Source organism: Malaclemys terrapin, chromosome 2 (genome assembly GCF_027887155.1).
Source record: "Malaclemys terrapin pileata isolate rMalTer1 chromosome 2, rMalTer1.hap1, whole genome shotgun sequence".
NCBI classification, from domain to species: Eukaryota; Metazoa; Chordata; order Testudines; family Emydidae; genus Malaclemys; species Malaclemys terrapin.
Genome location: NC_071506.1, coordinates 40,535,945 through 40,555,631, shown reverse-complemented (window position 1 = coordinate 40,555,631; position 19,687 = coordinate 40,535,945). Strand labels below are relative to the sequence as shown.

At 43.4% G+C, this 19,687-nt stretch overlaps 1 protein-coding gene across 1 annotated transcript in view; it reads left to right on the top strand.

Moving 5' to 3' along the window:
• The window catches only part of LAPTM4B (lysosomal protein transmembrane 4 beta), a 96,101-nt gene that overhangs the window by 40,426 nt on the left and 35,988 nt on the right, over positions 1-19,687 (top strand). The gene's annotated exons all lie outside the window — the stretch shown is intronic.

Sequence of the window (19,687 nt, the reverse complement as noted above, 5' to 3'; positions counted from 1 at the left end):
AAATTCCTTCCCGACCCCAAAAATGGCGATCAGTCAGACCCCGAGCATATAGGCAAGAGTCACCAGCCTGACCCCTGTCAGCCATTATACGATTTACCTACCATTGTTTGGTTTTCCTTGACTACTATGTTTTACCATTAAACCATTCCCTCCATAAATTTATCTAACTTAATCTTAAAACCAGACAGGTCCGTCGCCCCCACCGTTTCCCTCGGAAGGCCGTTCCAATATTTCACCCCTCTGACGGTCAAAAACCTTCGTCTAATTTCAAGCCTGAACTTCCCCACGGCCAGTTTATACCCATTCGTTCTCGTATCCACATTAGTACTAAGCTGGAATAATTCTTCTCCCTCCCTTGTATTAATCCCTCTAATATATTTAAAGATAGCAATCATATCCCCCCTCAGCCTTCGCTTTGTCAGACTAAACAACCCAAGCTCCTCTAGTCTCTTTTCATACGACAGGTTTTCCATTCCTCTGATCATCCTAGTGGCCCTTCTCTGCACCCGTTCCAGTTTGAGTTCATCTTTTTTAAACATGGGAGACCAGAACTGCACACAGTACTCCAAGTGAGGTCTCACCAGCGCCTTGTACAACGGGAGCAGGACCTCCTTATCCCTACTAGATATACCTCGCCTAATGCATCCCAAGACAGCATTGGCTTTTTTCACCGCCACGTCGCATTGTCGACTCATAGTCATCCTGCGGTCTACGAGGACCCCTAGGTCCTTCTCCTCTTCCGTTACTTCTAACCAATGCGTCCCCATCTTGTAACTAAAATTGTTATTAGTCATCCCCAAATGCATCACCTTACACTTTTTACTATTAAATTTCATCCTATTTCTGATACTCCAATTCACAAGCTCATTCAAGTCTCCCTGCAGGATATCCCTATCCTCCTCCGAATTTACAACGCCTCCCACCTTCGTATCATCCGCAAACTTTATCAGCCCACTCCTGCAATCGGTCCCGAGGTCAGTTATAAATAGATTAAATAAAATGGGTCCCAAAACCGAACCTTGAGGCACTCCACTAGTAACCTCCCTCCAACCCGACAGTTCACCCTTTAATACGACCCGCTGCATTCTCCCCATTAACCAATTCCTTATCCACCTCTGGATTTTCATATCGATCCCCATGTTTTTCAGTTTAACCAATAGTTCCTCATGGGGTACTGTATCAAACGCTTTACTGAAATCCAGGTATATTAGGTCCACCGCATTTCCCTTATCTAATAAGTCCGTTACTTTCTCAAAGAAGGAGATCAGATTCGTTTGGCACGATCTGCCCTTCGTAAAACCATGTTGTAATTTATCGCAATTGCCACTAACCTCCAGGTCCTCAACTAGTTTCGCTTTCAGAATTTTCTCTAACACCTTGCACACTACAGATGTTAAACTAACAGGCCTGTAGTTACCCGGATCACTTTTTTTCCCTTTCTTGAAAATAGGAACCACATTAGCTATTCTCCAGTCTAACGGGACCACCCCCGAATTTACAGATTCATTAAATATTATTGCTAACGGGCCTGCTATTTCCCGCGCCAATTCCTTCAATATTCTCGGATGAAGATCGTCCGGTCCTCCCGACTTAGCCCCATTAAGGCAATCAAGTTTTGTTTCTACCTCGAATACGGTAATCCCCCATCCCGAATGCCCCTCTGTAGTGGTGCTAGTATCCCTAATACCTTCATTGGCCTCATTAAACACCGATGCAAAATATTCATTGAGATATTGCGCCATGCCTAGATTGTCTTTAATCTCCTCTCCGGCAATAGTCTTCAGCGGTCCCACTTCTTCTTTCTTTGCTTTCTTCCTATTTATGTGGCTGTAAAACCTCTTACTATTGCTTTTAATTCCCCTCGCTAGGTCCAACTCTACACGGCCTTTGGCCTTTCTCACTGTATCTCTACATTCTCGGACTTCACTAAGGTAAGTTTCTTTACTAATCCCTCCCCTCTTCCACTCTTTGTACGCTTTCTGTTTTTTCCTAATCACCCCTTTGAGTCGGTCGCTCATCCAGCTCGGTCTAAATCTCCTGCTTTGTAATCTTTTTCCCTTTTTTGGAATGCAGGCCTCCGACAGCTCATGCATCTTTAACTTGAAGTAATCCCAGGCTTCTTCTGCCTTTAGATCCCTTAATACGTTTGCCCAATCCACTTCCCTTACCAGTCCCCTTAATTTGTTAAAATTGGCCTTTTTAAAATTATAAACCCTAGTCTTTGACTTAATTCTGTTACTCCTCCCATGTATTTTAAACCGAATTAGCTCATGATCACTGGAGCCCAAATTGTCCCCCACTAGCACTTCCTCAACGAGGTCCTCACTGCTTACCAGAATCAAATCTAAAGTGGCCTCCCCCCTCGTCGGTTCAGCTACCACTTGATGAAGGAATTGATCAGCAAGCACATCTAGGAACATCTGAGCCCTATTATTACTACTAGCGTTTGTGCCCCAATCTATATCCGGGAAGTTAAAGTCCCCCATAATTACACAGTTTCTATTAGTAATTACTTCTCTAAACACATTAAATAGTTCCTTATCCATATCCTGGGTCGATCCCGGCGGTCTATAGCACACTCCAAGCACTATCCCCGGAGAGGCTCTAGTAGTCCTTTTACCCAGTGTGAGTATTGCCCAGACGGACTCTGTGTTATCTAATCCATCCACTATTATTTCTTTACAGCTTATTTCACTGTTGACATACAATGCCACCCCCCCACCTTTACCTTTGTTCCGGTCTTTCCTAAACAGCGTATACCCCTCCATACCTGTGTTCCAGTCGTGACCGTCATTCCACCACGTTTCTGTTATTCCTACGATATCCGGTTTCAGCTCTTGGACCAAGAGCTCCAATTCCTCCATTTTATTACCTAGGCTTCTCGCATTGGTGTATAAACACCCTAATGTATGTCGTTTAGCCTGTCTCCCATTAGTAGCACTATATGTTGCGGGCCTCCTTGCGCCCGTCCCCCCTGTCCTTCCTATGTCCAATCTCGTCTCCCCGGCTATGTCTCCTCTCATTTTACTCACCTTTTCCATACTGGAATCTGGCGTGGAGATTAACTGTGCATCTCCCAACCTTCTCCCCAAACTTCCTAGTTTAAAGCTCTTTTGATAAGATGAGCCAGCCTCCCTCCCAGAAGTCTATTTCCTTCCCTACTCAGGTGAAGCCCATCCCGCGAGAACAGGTGTCTGTCCCCAAAAGCCTCCCAGTGGCCATACATCCCAAAGCCCTCCTTATAGCACCACTCCCTTAGCCAAGTATTTATTCTCACAATCCTATCAGCCCTTTGCTGCCCTTCCCTCGGAACGGGCAGAATCCCACTAAAGATAATCTGAGCCTCTATCTCCTTGAGCGTCTTCCCCAGCCTGGCATAATCTCCCTTGATTCTCTCTAACGAGAACCTAGCCGTGTCATTCGTTCCTACATGAAGGATTATCAAGGGGTTCTTACCTGCTCCTTTTAGGATCCTTTTCAACCGCAGGTCCACATCGCGTATCTTTGCGCCCGGGAGACAGCACACCCTTCTGTTCTCCGGGTCCGCCCTGGTCACAGGCCTGTCCAATCTCCTCAGTAATGAGTCTCCAATTACATACACCTGCCTTCGCCTGGCAACAGTGCCATCTAGTAATCTAGTCTCTAATCCCTCTAGTCCTGACCTGAGCCTGTTCCTATCTTCCCTAATGCTCCCCCTTATGCCTTCCTGAATCCTCCCGGGGCCCAGAATTGGTGCTGTCTCCATCAACTCCTCCCCTCTCTCTCTCGGACTAGCCGCTCTTCTCTTCTTCCTCACTCTCCCACCTTCAGCCGCCACCTGCTGCCCCTCCACCTCGCTATCCAAACACTCGAACCTATTCCTGAGTTCTATTCCCCCCTCACTGGCCCTTCTTTTCCTTGGCCTGCTTCTGACAGTCACATGGTTCCACCTCCCATGCTCTCCCCCTTCCATTCCCCTATCACCCTCCTCTGCCTCTACCTGCGCCGCAGGGCGTTCTCCTTCAGCCCCTCCTTGCCTGTCCTCCATCAGCTGCTCAAACCCCCGCCTAAACTCCACCAGGGTATCTACCTGCATCTCTAGCCCCTTAATCTTTTCCTCCAGTAACACTATCAGGCGACACTTCATACACACATACCTGTGTTCCGGCTCCCCTGCTAGGACTATATACATACCACAGCTTCCACATGCAGCCATCTGCATTCTGTCTGCTGCTGCTGCTTGGCTCATGCCTGCTGGGCTCCCTGCCCACGGTGCCTGTGGACTCAGAGCACACACCACACCTTGCCCTCCTGCCTCCCCCCTTACCTCCCCCTGCAAACTCCCTCTCAAACTCCCCTGTTAGCCGCCCTGTTTGCTGCCTCCGGTGCCGCTGCTCGCGTTAATTAGTTAGCTAACTAGAAAAAACAATGAGGAGTCCTTGTGGCACCTTAGAGACTAACACATTTATTTGGGCATAAGCTTTCGTGGGCTAGAACCAACTTCATTGAGTGATTCCACAGTCCAGCAGACGAGGAGAAAAAGTCTGCATGAATTCCATTTGGGGGTTTCTGCAAGCAAGAGGAGAGAAGATACTGTTGCACTGCTTTTGACTCAGCAGACTGTATAGAGTTGGTGAATAAAGACTAATTTGGGGGGGACTCAATCTAAGCTTTTGGAACTCTGAGTTACTTCTCACTGTGTTTGTGTGGATTAACCCCTTTAGATTTACTGTGTTTGTTTATCTTCACAGTTCTACGTAAATATAATGTTTGTGGATGATCAAGTTGCCTGGTTATGTAGTAGAAATTAAGCCCCTATTATTTATTTATTTATTTATTTATTTAGCATTATAAGATCTTATAAAGTTGGTACTTAATTCTTAAGTTCATTCCTTTTTGTTCTTGTACAGTCTTTGCTGAAAACCCTCAATTGCTGTAGTCTGAGTCACCATGTGCTTTTCTATAGGAGTTGTGTTTAAGCACTGGGACAGTGGTTCTCAAACTTTTGTACTGGTGACCTCTTTCACATAGCAAGCCTCTGACTGCACCCCCTCCTTATAAATTAAAAACACTTTTTTATATATTTAACACCATTATAAATGCTGGAGGCAAAGCTGGGTTTGGGGTGGAGGCTGACAGCTTCCGACCCCCCCCCTCCATGTAATAACCTCGTGACCCCCTGAGGGGTCCCGACCCCCAGTTTGAGAACCCCTGCTCTAGGAGAAGTGTGGTGAAGTAAGCTCTAGCCACCAAAAGGTTACAGGACTGGAAGGGGCACCTTGTCATTATGTTCCTAAACATCATTAGCATTATTTTATGTTGGAGAAGGAGTATATTGAGAGAAGCAGATGATTAGAGGATTGATACTGGATTCAGAATCATTGGTTGAAATCAGCCCAGTTCAGTTATCGTTATTTCATGACTATTTGGTTGTCTGTGTGAATGGACTTGGTGGTTTCAGCCCAGATTCTAGTTGGCAAGAGTTTGCATCACAAAAAGCAACTATTCCATTTGGCAACTTCATTGTTAGGTGTCTCAGGAGAAAGTCCAGGGGCAGAGGGCTTGTTGTTACAAGAAAATGTTATAGCAAAGTTTAACTGGCTGAATACTATTTGCCCTGATCTATGCAAGACAGCCAATCAGCCAGCATCAGATGAGCCAATTTGCTTTTCAAACACACTGTTTTCTTGTGAAGACAAGCCTTGAATGGGCTGACCTATCCTCACCCCAAGAGTTGTCCCCTTCCAGGTCAGGGTTGAGACAGAGTTACAGAGCACGGAGTGGAACCTTAGTTTGCATCTGTCTCACAAAGTTTTCCTGGAAAAATTTAATTCAAATTGGCTTGGATATGAATTCTGTCATGTAGATGGAAAACTAGCTAGAGAACTGTAAATATAGAGTAATGAGAAGCAGCAGGCAGAGTAATGATAAACACTAGTGTATCGTGTCAATGAGAGTGGGGTATCGCAGGAATCTTGCTCTCCTAAATATCCTCTGTAGTGATCAGGATGCAGGAGTAAACAGGCCATTCTAAAGAAATTCACAGATGAAATTACACTTGGAAGTGAAGGCAGAGGAATAAGTCAAAAGACAAATAGATTACAAACGTGGGTGGGAAATAACAAAATAAGATTCAGCTTGGAAAAATTGAAGTCAGTGCATCTATGATAGAGGAAAAAATAATCCAAATCACAGATGCAATGGAGGGGAAGTACCTGGAGATAGACGTAATGATCGAGAAAAAAGACTGTCAAAGAGAGAAAGAAAGAGAACTTTTATCTGTTCTCCCTCTTTGATTTAAGAGAGACACAGCTATTAATTGTGTAGGTTATTTTACAGAAAACTGGATGCCAAAGTGTTACAAACAATGCCTGTACATGCAATATGTTTGTCTTTTAAAATTATGTATCCGGGGATGTGATTTTTGTGGATTGAGAGGGCTTGGCAAACATGGTTAGGAGAAGGGGCATAGAATAGCCTGTTTAATCTGTATTTTTTATTACAGTGTTGATTTTTGGCTCTCTGAATATTTTCATATCTGTTTTTGTGCATGTCTGGGTGAAATGCAAGGGAACCCGTATGGTCTTGGTGCAGGCTTAGTAGTATTAGAGAGATAATTTGCCATGCTGGCAAAATATTCTCGTACAGAATTCCAGAAAACTAGCAGGGAACATACTTGTGCTTTTGCTGTTTTCATCACATTTTACTTGCAAAAGGATTTTTGTCTACATTCCTGGAAATGACACTAATATTTAAAAAAAAAAATTTTTTTGAGAGAATCTTCAGACTCCCTCCCCTCCTGAAGCATCTAGTGCTGCTTTTGGAGAGACAATACTGGACTAGATGGAGGATGGGTGTTATACAGTGTGGCAATTCCTACCTTTCCTCTACCTCCCAGCCACAAGAACGTCATCTCTCTTGCTTGACTGGCTACAGGTCTGGCTATAGATAAAAATGATAGGATAAAAAAACATAATGCCACATCATTTTTGAATCAAGCTGTCATGCAGTCCAATAGACTACATTCAGTGGCTGTACCTCTGCTTGTATTGCTCTGGTGAATTGAAAGGTGTGGAACCTGCAGGTGCACAGGGCCCACTCTTGTGAGGTTCTTAGGGCTCCAAGTTGCCACTCCCCTCAGATGAGGTTCAAAGTTTGTAGCTGGTTTGTGGTATTAACCCTGATATTCTATGATTCTATGATAAGTGTTTGCATGTTAAAAGCATAATGAATGTTTTATTTATATAGCACGGTGGGCATTGATAGTTCCGTATAAATAATAGTTATAATAATAAACTCAGCTTTGGCATGTGTAAGCAGTACTCACTTTAAAGATGAAGAAGTTAGGTGATAAACGTATTTTAAGAACTAATGGCTTAAAATTTATTTTATAAACTACAATTGCAACAACCTCCCTCCCATCTCCCCCAAATCCCTTGCATAGCCAAATTTTTATATTTGCCCCCAATTTTATAACTCAAGAACTCCATGTTTAAATATGGAGTGAATTCTTATTGAACAGCTATAAACCTTGAAGTATAAAAGTCCATTAGAATTTAACAGAAAACAACCAGCTGTTTTATAGGGTTTTTTAAAGTCGTGCTATGAATTCAATAGATAATTACATCCCTACTTTAGAATTCTATAGGCTGACTAAAAAAAAAAAATCTAAAATATTTTCTATTTGATTTAAAGGTTTTTAAGAGTAATTTCTATTTATTGGTTTCATCCCTATTATATCCTATAGGACGTTCCTGTAAGGATTTGTAATAAAAGCTGACAGCCTTAACTGAAGTGTCACAAAGCAACACCAATCAGATACACAGTGAAGCTATTTAACACACTTGATTTGAAATGTACCATTAAATTAGCTGATGAGCTTTACCGCTTCTATACATTAGTAAAGACCAAGCTTGCATATGTTGTTTTCGGAGCACGTTTTCATGCCTGTGGCTTAATTCATTACATATACTGTACGAGACGACAGAAGAGTAAGAGTTTAATTTTAAGGTTTTAGAAAGTACATGTATCAAAGCTTTAGTGAGGATAAAAAAAAAGAGTATGCTTTAGGTCAAACTACTTTAAATAATTACTATTAAAATAAATAGGGTGCTGTTTGTTTTAAAAGTGCAATACAAGTACAAATTTAATATGAATTAAACAGTCTCTATTAAATAGTTACAGTGCTAAAGATCAGGGAGTCTAATGTAGGTTAGAACTATCGGTTTAGGGCTGACAACCACCATAGAACATTTCAACCATCAGATTTGTGGTTAGAGTAACTGCTTATTTTACATAATTCTTTGTGCTGTGATGCTCTTGCAATTTATGGAACATTTTAAAAGGATATATTTGTGTGCAAGTACACATGAATGACAACCGGCTTCCAAAGGTACCCAAACTGCTAAAAAGCAACATTCAGTGCAGGCTGACATCAGAAAATTGCATAGTGCATGTGGAAACAATGTCACGTTTCAGATACATGGTGATGCTAACAAAAGGCCTTCTTCTGTCATCTCCTATGTCGAATGGTGCCTTATTCCATGCATAGTTCCATGGAAATTATTTGGAGAAATTATATAGTAAAGTCCAATTCAATGTGCCTAAGGCTGGCAGATCTATGCCCAAAGCAAGCAGATTTAACAATCCTGCAGGTTCAGACAGAAGCAAAGAGAAGAGGTGAGCTCAGATGGGCTGGTTTTTGACCTACCAGTGACCACAGGCAGCAGAGAATTAGGAATGCTGTTTTAATAATGTCTTTGGTTACTGCCAAAAAATTATATTAACAGATGCGTACATTTTTCCAGATGTCTATTACTAAAGTCTCTTCAAGGATGTCCCTGAAAGAGCTGTGTTCCACACAGCATCACTCCCCCACCCCTTTACAGTGACAACACAGTGACAAGTGCCATAAAAATGCCTAGAAGTAAATACACAAACCCTAGTCCTTCACCCCCTTCTTCCACCCGGAGGTTTTCCCAGGCTTTGGCCAAAGGGATCTGGCCAAGCTCAATTCAAGGCTTATTTATAAGTTACCTTGAGAGACAGTTCTTAAGGTACCCAGAACTGTGAGTCACCTGGTTATCCCTCCCCTGCCTCTGATAAGAGGGAGATTTGCTTGTGCTTAACTGGGTGTCAGATCCCTGACACCACGAGCGTATTAGCCACCCAAGCACTCTCCTCTGGGCTATGCTAGCTCTTGCTTTGCCTTGCAGGTTAAAAAATAGGTGCACCCTAATCCCCAAGCCCTTTGAAATATTCCCCTGTGATATCCAACCCCTTATCCCCTGAACACTGACATAAATGCCAGTTCTGCTGCCAGTGGTCAGGATCAGCTCCTAGCTTAATATCACAGCACTTATCTGTTGATACTGAAAACAAGGATAAGTTTATTACAAAGATTCAAGTTAATGGAAACAAAATGTTACATATAAAACAAAAGCATAACATGCTTTCTAGAGATTAAATTTAACAGGTAACCTCCTGCCTAAAGAAGTTTCTCACCCCAAATGTCCTTTGCGGCGTTTCAACCAAGCCTGGTTGTGATCCCATTTTCATAGCTGTAATTGCACTGCCCAACTACTGCCCAGGTGAAGGATAAAGGAGTGTTTTCCTTGGTTTTTCCTTATATCCCGCAAAGTTCATGGTCTCTACCTCGGTCAAGATAACCCCCCTCCAGTGTGCTGCCTCCCTGTTGATTTCACATCCACCAGTTTGAGTTTGTATGTACATGGGGCTTCCATTGTGTTGTCTTCCACTGCTTATTTACATGTCGACCGAGAGGCAGGTGAAAAGAACATCTTTTGTCTAATAGAAAGCCTGTTTGTTCAGTCTGCCTTAATAAAATCTTCAGGAGCATATTTTCAGTATAAATACGCAACTTCTTATATAGTATCTGTCCCTACGTTTCACAGCAATACTAATGACCAGCGTGATTCTGGCTTTCATTTAAGACCTCACGTGGCATTCTTTGGTGAACCAGAATGTACATACCAGAGTCAGGATATTCTTGGAAACCCTTTGCCAGTTGGCATCGAGGGGCTGGTTCTTAGGGTCAGGCTTTCTCCTGAGGGTTGTCTATCTCCCTGAAAGAGTTGTGTTCCTAGCAGCATCACTCCCCACATTTACAATGATACCACAATGATAAACGCCATAAAGATGCCTAGAAGTAAATACACAAAATCTAATCCAGGGGTCCTCAAACTGGGGGTCATGCAGTTATTACATGGTGTGGGGGGGTCACGAGCTGTCAGCCTCAACCCCAAACCCCGCTTTGCATCCAGAATTGATAATGGTGTTAAATATATTTTAAAAGTGTTTTTAATTTATATGTGGGGGGTGGAGGGGGGGGAAGGTCGCACTCAGAGGCTAGCTATGTGAAAGGGGTCACCACTACAAAAGTTTGAGAATCACTGGTCTAATCCTTCACCCTCTTCCAACCCTGAGGTCTACCCAGGCTTTTGGCCAAAGGAACCTGGCTAAGATCCCTTCAGGGCTTATTTATCATTTATCTTGAGGGGTCACACTCTGCAGCATGACTCTCTCTCTCACCTCCAGGAGACAAAGGTATTACTTACCATTTTAGTCTAACCATAATGCTAAAAAAAAAAAAAATACAAAATCTGTCTAGTAAAAATATGAAGGAGATCAGAAACCTTCGATAAAGTGACCTTCACCTCTCCCTTTTGCTTCTGCATGGTCAAATTGAATGAATTAAATAATCTTGTTTGGGCACAAATCTGCGAGCCTTACGTACACTGAACTTTACTAAGCAAGTACTCCAGTTAATTTCTGTGAAACTACTCACAGAATTAGGTGCAACTACAAATCCGCATTTCCCATTGATAATACCTACCGTTAACAACACAATGTAATGTTTGAGCCTGAACCTGTTTTAAAGACTTTGTATCTTTCTCTAAATAATTGCATCAATATTTTGCCAGCAGGTCCATCAGCTAAAAACTGGTCCATGTTCTCCCTTGCAAAGAGCAGACAATGTTATCAACTAGCGTGGAGTTACTTTCAAAATCCTATTGCTGTGCCTGTATGCTTTGTGGGAGTGCTCAGAAGAGCACAGTACGCCAGTAATCTGCTATTTGCACTGATACCCTGATCATCTTCAAAGTCCTGATTTCAGTTTATATAGCCCATAGGATAGACCACTGCTATCTCACTGTCTCTCCTTCTGGCACCGCAAAGACAATAATTGCCTAGCATACTAGGTTTAACAGAGCCCCAATATAAACCTGAGGTAACCAGAGGTAAAGTCTCCTCAACCGCAGACCAAAGCTCTCAGAGGAGATCAGGAAGTATCCAGTTCTTCCCATTTTCAGGTCACTCACCGCTTTACCACAGCATACCCCACAGAGCCAGAGCAGGAAAAAATCTAGCTGTGTTCAGGAAGCAGCCAATGATTAGACCAAGAGCAGGACGGAGATGTTGTCTGTCCTCCTCGACAGTTCTTACTGGGTTTATATCCTTGTATGACACATGGGCACTACAAAGGTGCTTTAGAAATGGAGAGTGGACTGCAGAGAGCAGGTTGCTGCTTCTACCAAGGCAATCCACTATGAGTTCAAACTGCAGAAATGCTTTTGGTGGTGGCAGGCCAAGGGGACTCAAAGTGATTGGGAAACCAATATTATGGGGAAATTGTTCAGCCCAGCTCCCATGTGGCTACAGACAGTGTAGCAGAATGCTAAAACTGTAATATACTGTTCAGCCACTAGGAGGCACTGTAAACTACCTTGTCTATGTATTAAAGCAGGGGTTCTCAAACTGGGGATTGTGACCCCTCAGGGGGTCATGAGGTTATTACATGGGGGGGTCACAAGCTGTTAGTCTCCACCCCAAACACTGCTTCACCTCCAGTATTTATAATAGAGTTAAATATTTTTAAGTGTTTTTCATTTATAAGGGGGGGTCACACTCAGACTTGCTGTGTGAAAGGGGTCCCCATTACAAAAGTTTGAGAACCACTGTATTAAAGCATTTTATTATGCACACATCTGGTGTGTACGTCACTCCGAAACAAGCTCTGTAGCCAGTCCATATCTGGTAGAGGAACATGACATGGTGTCAAAAGCAAACTAGTGCCCTTCTTTGCCCTTCTGAGTTAGAGATCAACATCAGCAGAAGCTACTGGATATAGTCCGGCACATAGGTGCTGGCTTTTTCCTTTGCCTGGGCGGGCTCAACCCTGGCCCTTCCCCCACTCCACCTCTTCCCCCAAACCCTTACTCCTGCCTCTTTCTGCCCAAGTTGTTATGTGTTCAAGTCATATAATTAGAAAGCTAGTACAATTCCGAGACACTTAACAGACAAAGAGCATGAAAGCATAAATAGTAGGGATGTAAAACTTAGGCGGAGATGTGATGCAATGCTAAACTGTATTATACTGTTCAGCCACTAGGTGGCAGTGTGTGTAAAAATACCTTATTTAAACTAACCTGAGTCATACCTGGCAGTGATTAAGGATTTTAAGATGAACACATGTGGTATCTTACTCAGAAGCAAGCTCTGTATGCAGTCTATATATCAGGGATCGGCAACCTTTGGCACGCGGCTTGCCAGGGTAAGCACTTTGGAGGGCCGGTTTGTTTACCTGCCGCGTCCGCAGGCTCGGCCGATCGCGCCTCCCACTGGCCGCGGTTCGCTGCTCCAAGCCAATGGGGGTGGTGGGAAGTGGTGGTCAGCACATCCCTTGGCCCGTGCCGCTTCCCTGTGCAGGAATATGACAGACAATCTAATTCTGATTTATATTAAAGTACCTGTTCTCTGCTCTGGCTGTGTAAAGGGACATTAAAGTGAGCATGAATTCACTGCCACATTAAGGTCACCCTTTATACTGCCAGAGCAGTTATGAGAGAGGCCTTACTATAAATGAGAATCAGGCTCAGAATATTTGTCAGACTGAATGCAACCTAAAAAGCAAGCACTGTCCACAGGTAATGGCAGAGAGGGGGATACCCGGGACCTTAGTACAACCCCCTGCTCAAAGCAGGACCAATCCCCAACTAAATCATCCCAGCCAGGGCTTTGTCAAGCCTGACCTTAAAAACCTCTAAGGAAGGAGATTCCAACCACCTCCCTAGGTAACCCATTCCAGTGCTTCACCACCTTCCTAGTGAAAAAGTTTTTCCTAATATCCAACCTAAACCTCCCTCACAGCAACTTGAGACTGTTACTCCTTGTTCTGTCATCTGGTACCACTGAGAACAGTCTAGATCCATCCTCTTTGGAACCCCCTTTCAGGTAGTTGAAAGCAGCTATCAAATCCCCCCTCATTCTTCTCTTCTGCAGACTAAACAATCCCAGTTCCCTCAGCCTCTCCTCATAAGTCATGTGCTCCAGCCCACTAATCATTTTTGTTGCCCTCCGCTGGACTCTTTCCAATTTTTACACATCCTTCTTGTAGTGTGGGGCCCAAAACTGGACACAGTACTCCAGATGAGACCTCACCAATGTCGAATAGAGGGGAATGATCATGTCCCTCAATCTGTTGGCAATGCTCCTACTTATACAACCCAAAATGCTGTTAGCCTTCTTGGCAACAAGGGCACACTGTTGACTCATATCCAGCTTCTCATCCACTGTAACCCCTAGGTCCTTTTCTGCAGAACTGCTGTCTAGCCACTCAGTCCCTAGTCTGTAGCAGTGCATGGGATTCTTCTATCCTAAGTGCAGGACTCTGCACTTGTCCTTGTTGAACCTCATCAGGTTTCTTTTGGCCCAATCCTCTAATTTGTCTAGGTCCCTCTGTATCCTATCCCTACCCTCCAGCGTATCTACCACTCCTCCCAGTTTAGTGTCATCTGCAAACTTGCTGAGGGTGCAGTCCACGCCATCCTCCAGATCATTAATGAAGATATTGAACAAAACTGGCCCCAGGACCGACCCTTGGGGCACTCCACTTGATACCGGCTGCCAACTAGCCATAGAGCCATTGATCACTACCCGTTGAGCCCGATGACCTAGCCAGCTTTCTATCCATCTTTATAGTCCATTCATCCAGCCCATACTTCTTTAAGTTGCTGGCAAGAATACTGTGGGAGACCATATCAAAAGCTTTGCTAAAGTCAAGGAATAACATGTCCACTGCTTTCCCCTCATCCACAGAGCCAGTTATCTCATCATAGAAGTCAATTAGGTTAGCCAGGCATCACTTGTCCTTGGTAAACCCAGGCTGATTGTTCCTGATCACTTTCTTCTCCTCTAAGTGCATCAGAATTGATTCCTTGAGGACCTGCTCCATGATTTTTCCAGGGACTGAGGTAAGGCTGACTAGCTTGTAGTTCCCCGGATCCTCCTCCTTCCCTTTTCTAAAGATGAGCACTACATTAGCCTTTTTCCAGTCATCCGGGACCTTCCCCGATCACCATGAGTTTTAAAGATAATGGCCAATGGCTCTGCAATTACATCCGCTAACTGCTTTAGCACCCTCAGATGCAGCGCATCCGGCCCTATGGACTTGTGCTCGTCCAGCTTTTCTAAATAGTTCTGAACCTCTTTCTCCACGGAGGGCTGGTCACCTCCTCCCCTTGCTGTGCTGGCCCATTCAGTAGTCTGGGAGCTGACCTTGTTCGTGAAGACAGAGGCAAAAAAAGTATTGAGTATGTTAGCTTTTTCCACATCCTCTGTCACTAGGTTGCCTTCCTATTCAGTAAGGGGCCCACACTTTCCTTGACTTTCTTCTTGTTCCTAACAACATACCTGAAGAAACCCTTCTTGTTACTCTTAACATCTCTTGCTAGCTGCAACTCCAAGTGTGATTTTGGCCTTCCTGATTTCACTCCTGCAAGCCTGTGCAATATTTTTATACTCCTCCCTAGTCATTTGTCCAATCTTCCACTTCTTGTAAGCTTCTTTTTTGTGTTTAAGATTAGCAAGGATTTCACTGTCAAGCCAAGCTGGTCACCTGCAATATTTACTATTCTTTCTACACATCAGGATGGTTTGTTCCTGCCACCTCAATAAGGATTCTTTAAAATACAGCCAGCTCTCCAGGACTCCTTTCCCCCTCATGTTATTCTCCCAGGAGATCCTGCCCATCAGTTCCCTGAGAGAGTCAAAGTCTGCTTTTCTGAAGTCCAGGGTCCGTATTCTGCTGCTCTCCTTTCTTCCTTGTGTCAGGATCCTGAACTTGACCCACTGTCTCCCAGGTTCCCATCCACTTTTGCTTCCCCTACTAATTCTTCCTTGTTTGTGAGCAGCAGGTCAAGAAGAGCTCTGCCCCTAGCTGGTTCCTCCAGCACTTGCACCAGGAAATTGTCGCCTACACTTTCCAAAAACTTCCTGGATTGTCTATGCACCGCTGTATTGCCCACCCAGCAGATATTGGGGTGATTGAAGTCCCCCATGAGAACCAGGGACTGTAATCTAGTAACTTGTTAGTTGCCGGAAGAAAGCCTTGTCCACCTCATCCTCCTGGTCTGGTGGTCTATAGCAGACTCCCACCACGACATCACCCTTGTTGCTCACACTTCTAAACTTAATCCAGAGATTCTCAGTTTTTTCTGCAGTTTCATACTGGAGCTCTGAGCAGTCATACTGCTCTCTTACATACAATGCATCTCCTCCACCTTTTCTGCCCTGCCTGTCCTTCCTGAACAGTTATTCCACCAGGTCTCTGTTATTCCAATCACATCATAATTCCTTGAGTGTGCCAGGACTTCTAGTTCTCCCAGCTTGTTTCTCAGGCTTCTTGCATTTGTGTATAGGCACTTAAGTTAACTTGCTGATCGTCCTGCTTTCTCAGTATGAGGCAGGGGTCCTCCCCTCTTGTGCTCTCCTGCTTGTGCTTCCTCCCGGCATCCCACTTACCTCAGCGCTTTGATCTCCTTCCCCAGTGAACCTAGTTTAAAGCCCTCCTCGCTAGATTAGCCAACCTGCTTGCGAAGATACTCTTCCCTCTCTTCGTTAAGTGGAGCCCGTCTCTGCCTAGCATTCCTTCTTGGAACACCATCCCATGGTCAAAGAATCCAAAGTCTTCTCTCCGACACCACCTGTGTAGCCATTCATTGACTTCCACGATTTGACGGTCTCTACCCGGGCCTTTTCCTTCCATAAGGAGGATGGACGAGAACACCATTTGCGCCTCAAACTCCTTTATCCTTTTTCCCAGAGCCACGTAGTCTGCAGTGATCCGCTCAAGGTCATTCTTGTCAGTATCATTGGTACCCACGTGGAGAAGCAGGAAGGGGTAGCGATCTGAGGGCTTGATGAGTCTCGGCAGTCTCTGTCACATCGTGAATCCTAGCTCCTGGCAAGCAGCACACTTCTCGGTTTTCCCGGTCGGGATGGCAGACAGATGACTCAGTCCCCGACCACCACCTGCCTCCTTCTCTTGGGAGCGGTGGTTGAGGAACCCCTATCCCTAGGACAGTGCATTTCATGCCTTCCAATCGGTGGAGTCCCCTTCTGCTCCCTTCCCTCAGATGTATCATCTAGTCCACTCTCCGCATTTGTACCTGTGGAGAGAACATGAAAACAGTTGCTCACCAGTATCTGCATTGCTGGTACATGGACGCTCCTCCTTCTTCTTCTGGAGGTCACATGCTGCCAAATTTCTTCACCGTCCTTCTGTCCCCACTGCGCAGCCTGCTCTGATTCTTCAGAATGTTGTGCCCGTAGAAGCATATCCTGACGTCTGTCCAGGAAATCTTCTGCACAGGCCACATTTTAATTAATGCACAAATTGAATATCCAGCTGCAAACTCGTGAACTAATTTTTGCCACAGACAAGTCAAACCTTGTATGACATTTCACATTTTTTCCCCCCTGAGTTCTACCCCATCAGTTGTGCACCCACCAAGCTCTTGTTCTGAAATTTGTCTCCCAGGCCTTTTCTGTACTGGATTTTCAGTTACTGCTATAGCTGCAACACTAGAAAGCCCTAGTGTGGATATATATTGTATATGTATAGCTTACCCTAACAGTGCAAATCACACTGTGGTGGTGTAAACTGTGTGCCGATAAGGAACTGGCAATGGTGAAATCCCAGTTTGGACAACAGGAAAGCTAACATTCGTCAAATTGATAACCTGAATTTCTTTGAGTCTCATCATGTTTCTGCTTTCTATCTCATTACTGTGCATTAAAATATGGCCCTCTGGTCTTATTTCACATATTAATTCAGTCTTTAACCGTATCACCTGTATAACATGCCTCATCAGAGTCATGATTCTAGCTGAGAATAATGCTCTTCAACATACAAATAATCTCTCCCCATACCTACCTTTCATACATGGAGACCTTGGTGCTATCTTCAGTCTTATTGCAACACAATATTTCTTTCTCCCAGGTTGACATGTTGATCTTGTGCTCTCGGTTAGCCTTCAAATAGCCTCTTCGTCATAGGGAATATGTGGGACTACCAAGTGGGGGCATGGCTTGAGCTTTCACACTAATCGGGAAGTGTTGAAAAAGCTCTGATTGCACAGTACTGCTGCCGTAGAGCTCAAATTTACCTGAATGAGGCATAGCCCACATGGAAGGAGACCTACAGAAGTCCATCCTGAGGCTTTATAGTCAAAACAGTGGGGAAAATGTCATCTGAGAAGAAATTATCCTGACTGTCATTCTGTAGAATTCCCATTAGATTCAATTCTTCAAAAAGTCACCTATTTTATACTTACTGATGCTTATTGTAGCTTGCTCTGTTATTTCCATAGAATCTGAAATTTCTGTTGACTGACACTTAAAGACAAGCCTGGACCTGATGAATAGCACCTGCTGCTGTTGAATTTGGCTAGTTAACGGTTCATGGCTCTAGCAGATGTTCCTGCTCTTTAAACAAGTAGGAACTTTATTGGTCGTTTCCTTTTTCCCACCTCCCCACCCTCTCTCTTTCCCTCAGAGGAACAAATTCCAGCACAGTTGAAATCTGGAAATATGCCATTTGGGTTTGAACAAAATACGGGCTTGACACATATCCAATCTCAGAACTGTGACAGAGGTTCTCTGATATCAGAGAGTCTAACATGACAGAAGTGTCAGTCTGAGTCTTCATTCCAGTTACAAATTGGTTCTAGTTGTTGTACTAAAAAAAAAAAAAGTTCAGTAGCAAAGAAATTATATTCAGGAAATTTTATTGTAACTGTTCATAAGTCTGTCTTCAGCAGCCAATAAGGTAGACTATCTAACAAAGTACAAGACCCCACAGCTGTAGTCATGAAGTACATTCCATGGCATGAAATCTTTTAAGTTTCTGCATTTTTAAGGGTTTTTTTTTGTTTTTGTTTTTCATCAGGTCTCTTATCAACACACTTCTAGCTCCTTTTGGGTCTCTGAGTAACTACAGTAGAATCTCAGAGTTACGAACACCTCGGGAATGGAGGTTGTTCCTAACTCTGAAATATTTGTAACTCTGAACAAAATATTATGGCTGTTCTTTAAAAAGTTTACAACTGAACATTAACTGAATACAGCTTTGAAACTTTACTATGGAGAAGAAAAATGCCAGTTTTAACCAACTTAATTTAAATGAAATAATCACAGAAAGTTTCTTTACCTTGTCAAATCTTTTATTAAACTTTTTTTAGTCATTTATGCTTAATACAGTGTTGTACTCTCTACTTTTTTTGTCCCTGCAGCCTGATTGTGTACTCTCCGTTCCAAATAAGGTGTGTGGTTGATCAGTCAGTTTGTAACTCTGGTGTTCATAACTATGAGGTTCTACTGTAATTCCACTGTGTTTGCGATAAGGATATTGTGTGAAATAGCATATTGTTAAGTAAATTCATTTGCAGGCAATGAAGCAATTAATTTTAAATTTAGCTAGACCTCTGCAAGAAGCAGGAAATTTTATAATGAAAATAAAGTGATCAAAATATTAGTCATGAAATTCAAGGAAAGAATAAAAACACGTCTCTCAAGGAGCTGAAAATGTATTTATGTAGTAGTTATTTCCAATCTGTTGTACCATCTGATGATCTTAAGCATTAAAAACATTTAATGGAAATTCTAAATAAAGAAAATTTCTCACAAACAGCTGACAAAAAAAGAGAAATTCCTCAGACACAGGGCTAACTTCTGCTCTAAGTAACAACAAGGAGTTACACTGGTGTAAATCCAGATTAACTGACAGAACAGTTTGATTCATTTAATGCCTCAGGGGAAGAACAGGGCTAATTAAAATGTAAATAGAAAGGGTATTCAAAACTGTTGTGTACAAGAGGAGGTTTACAGTGAAGTCCTCTGAGTGAAATTCTTTTGCAAATAACTATTTCATTTATAAGTAGAGACTTACTCCAACTGCAGTTGCAAGTTGCACATTGCAATGCTTCAGAACAATTTGATGATCTTTGATGATTTCCACTCTTTTTTTTATTTTAAAACAATGCAGCAGATTTAACATCTTTTGTCTAATGATCTTAAAGTGCCTTTCAGATGCAAGATTTTATTCATTAACAGCAGTTTTCCTGTGAAGTAGGAAGAGTATTATCTGGTTGTATGGATGAGGAAACTGAAACCTGGTCTACACTGGGAGGGGGGGAATCGATCTAAGTTACGCAACTTCAGCTACGTGAATAAAGTAGCTGAAATCGACGTACTTAGATCTACTCACCGCAGTGTCTTCACTACGGTGAGTCAACTGCTGCCGCTCCCCCATCAACTCTGCCTGCGCCTCTCGCCGAGCTGGAGTACAGGAGTCAATAGGAGAGTGCCCGGGGATCGATTTATTGCGTCTAGACTAGACGTGATAAAT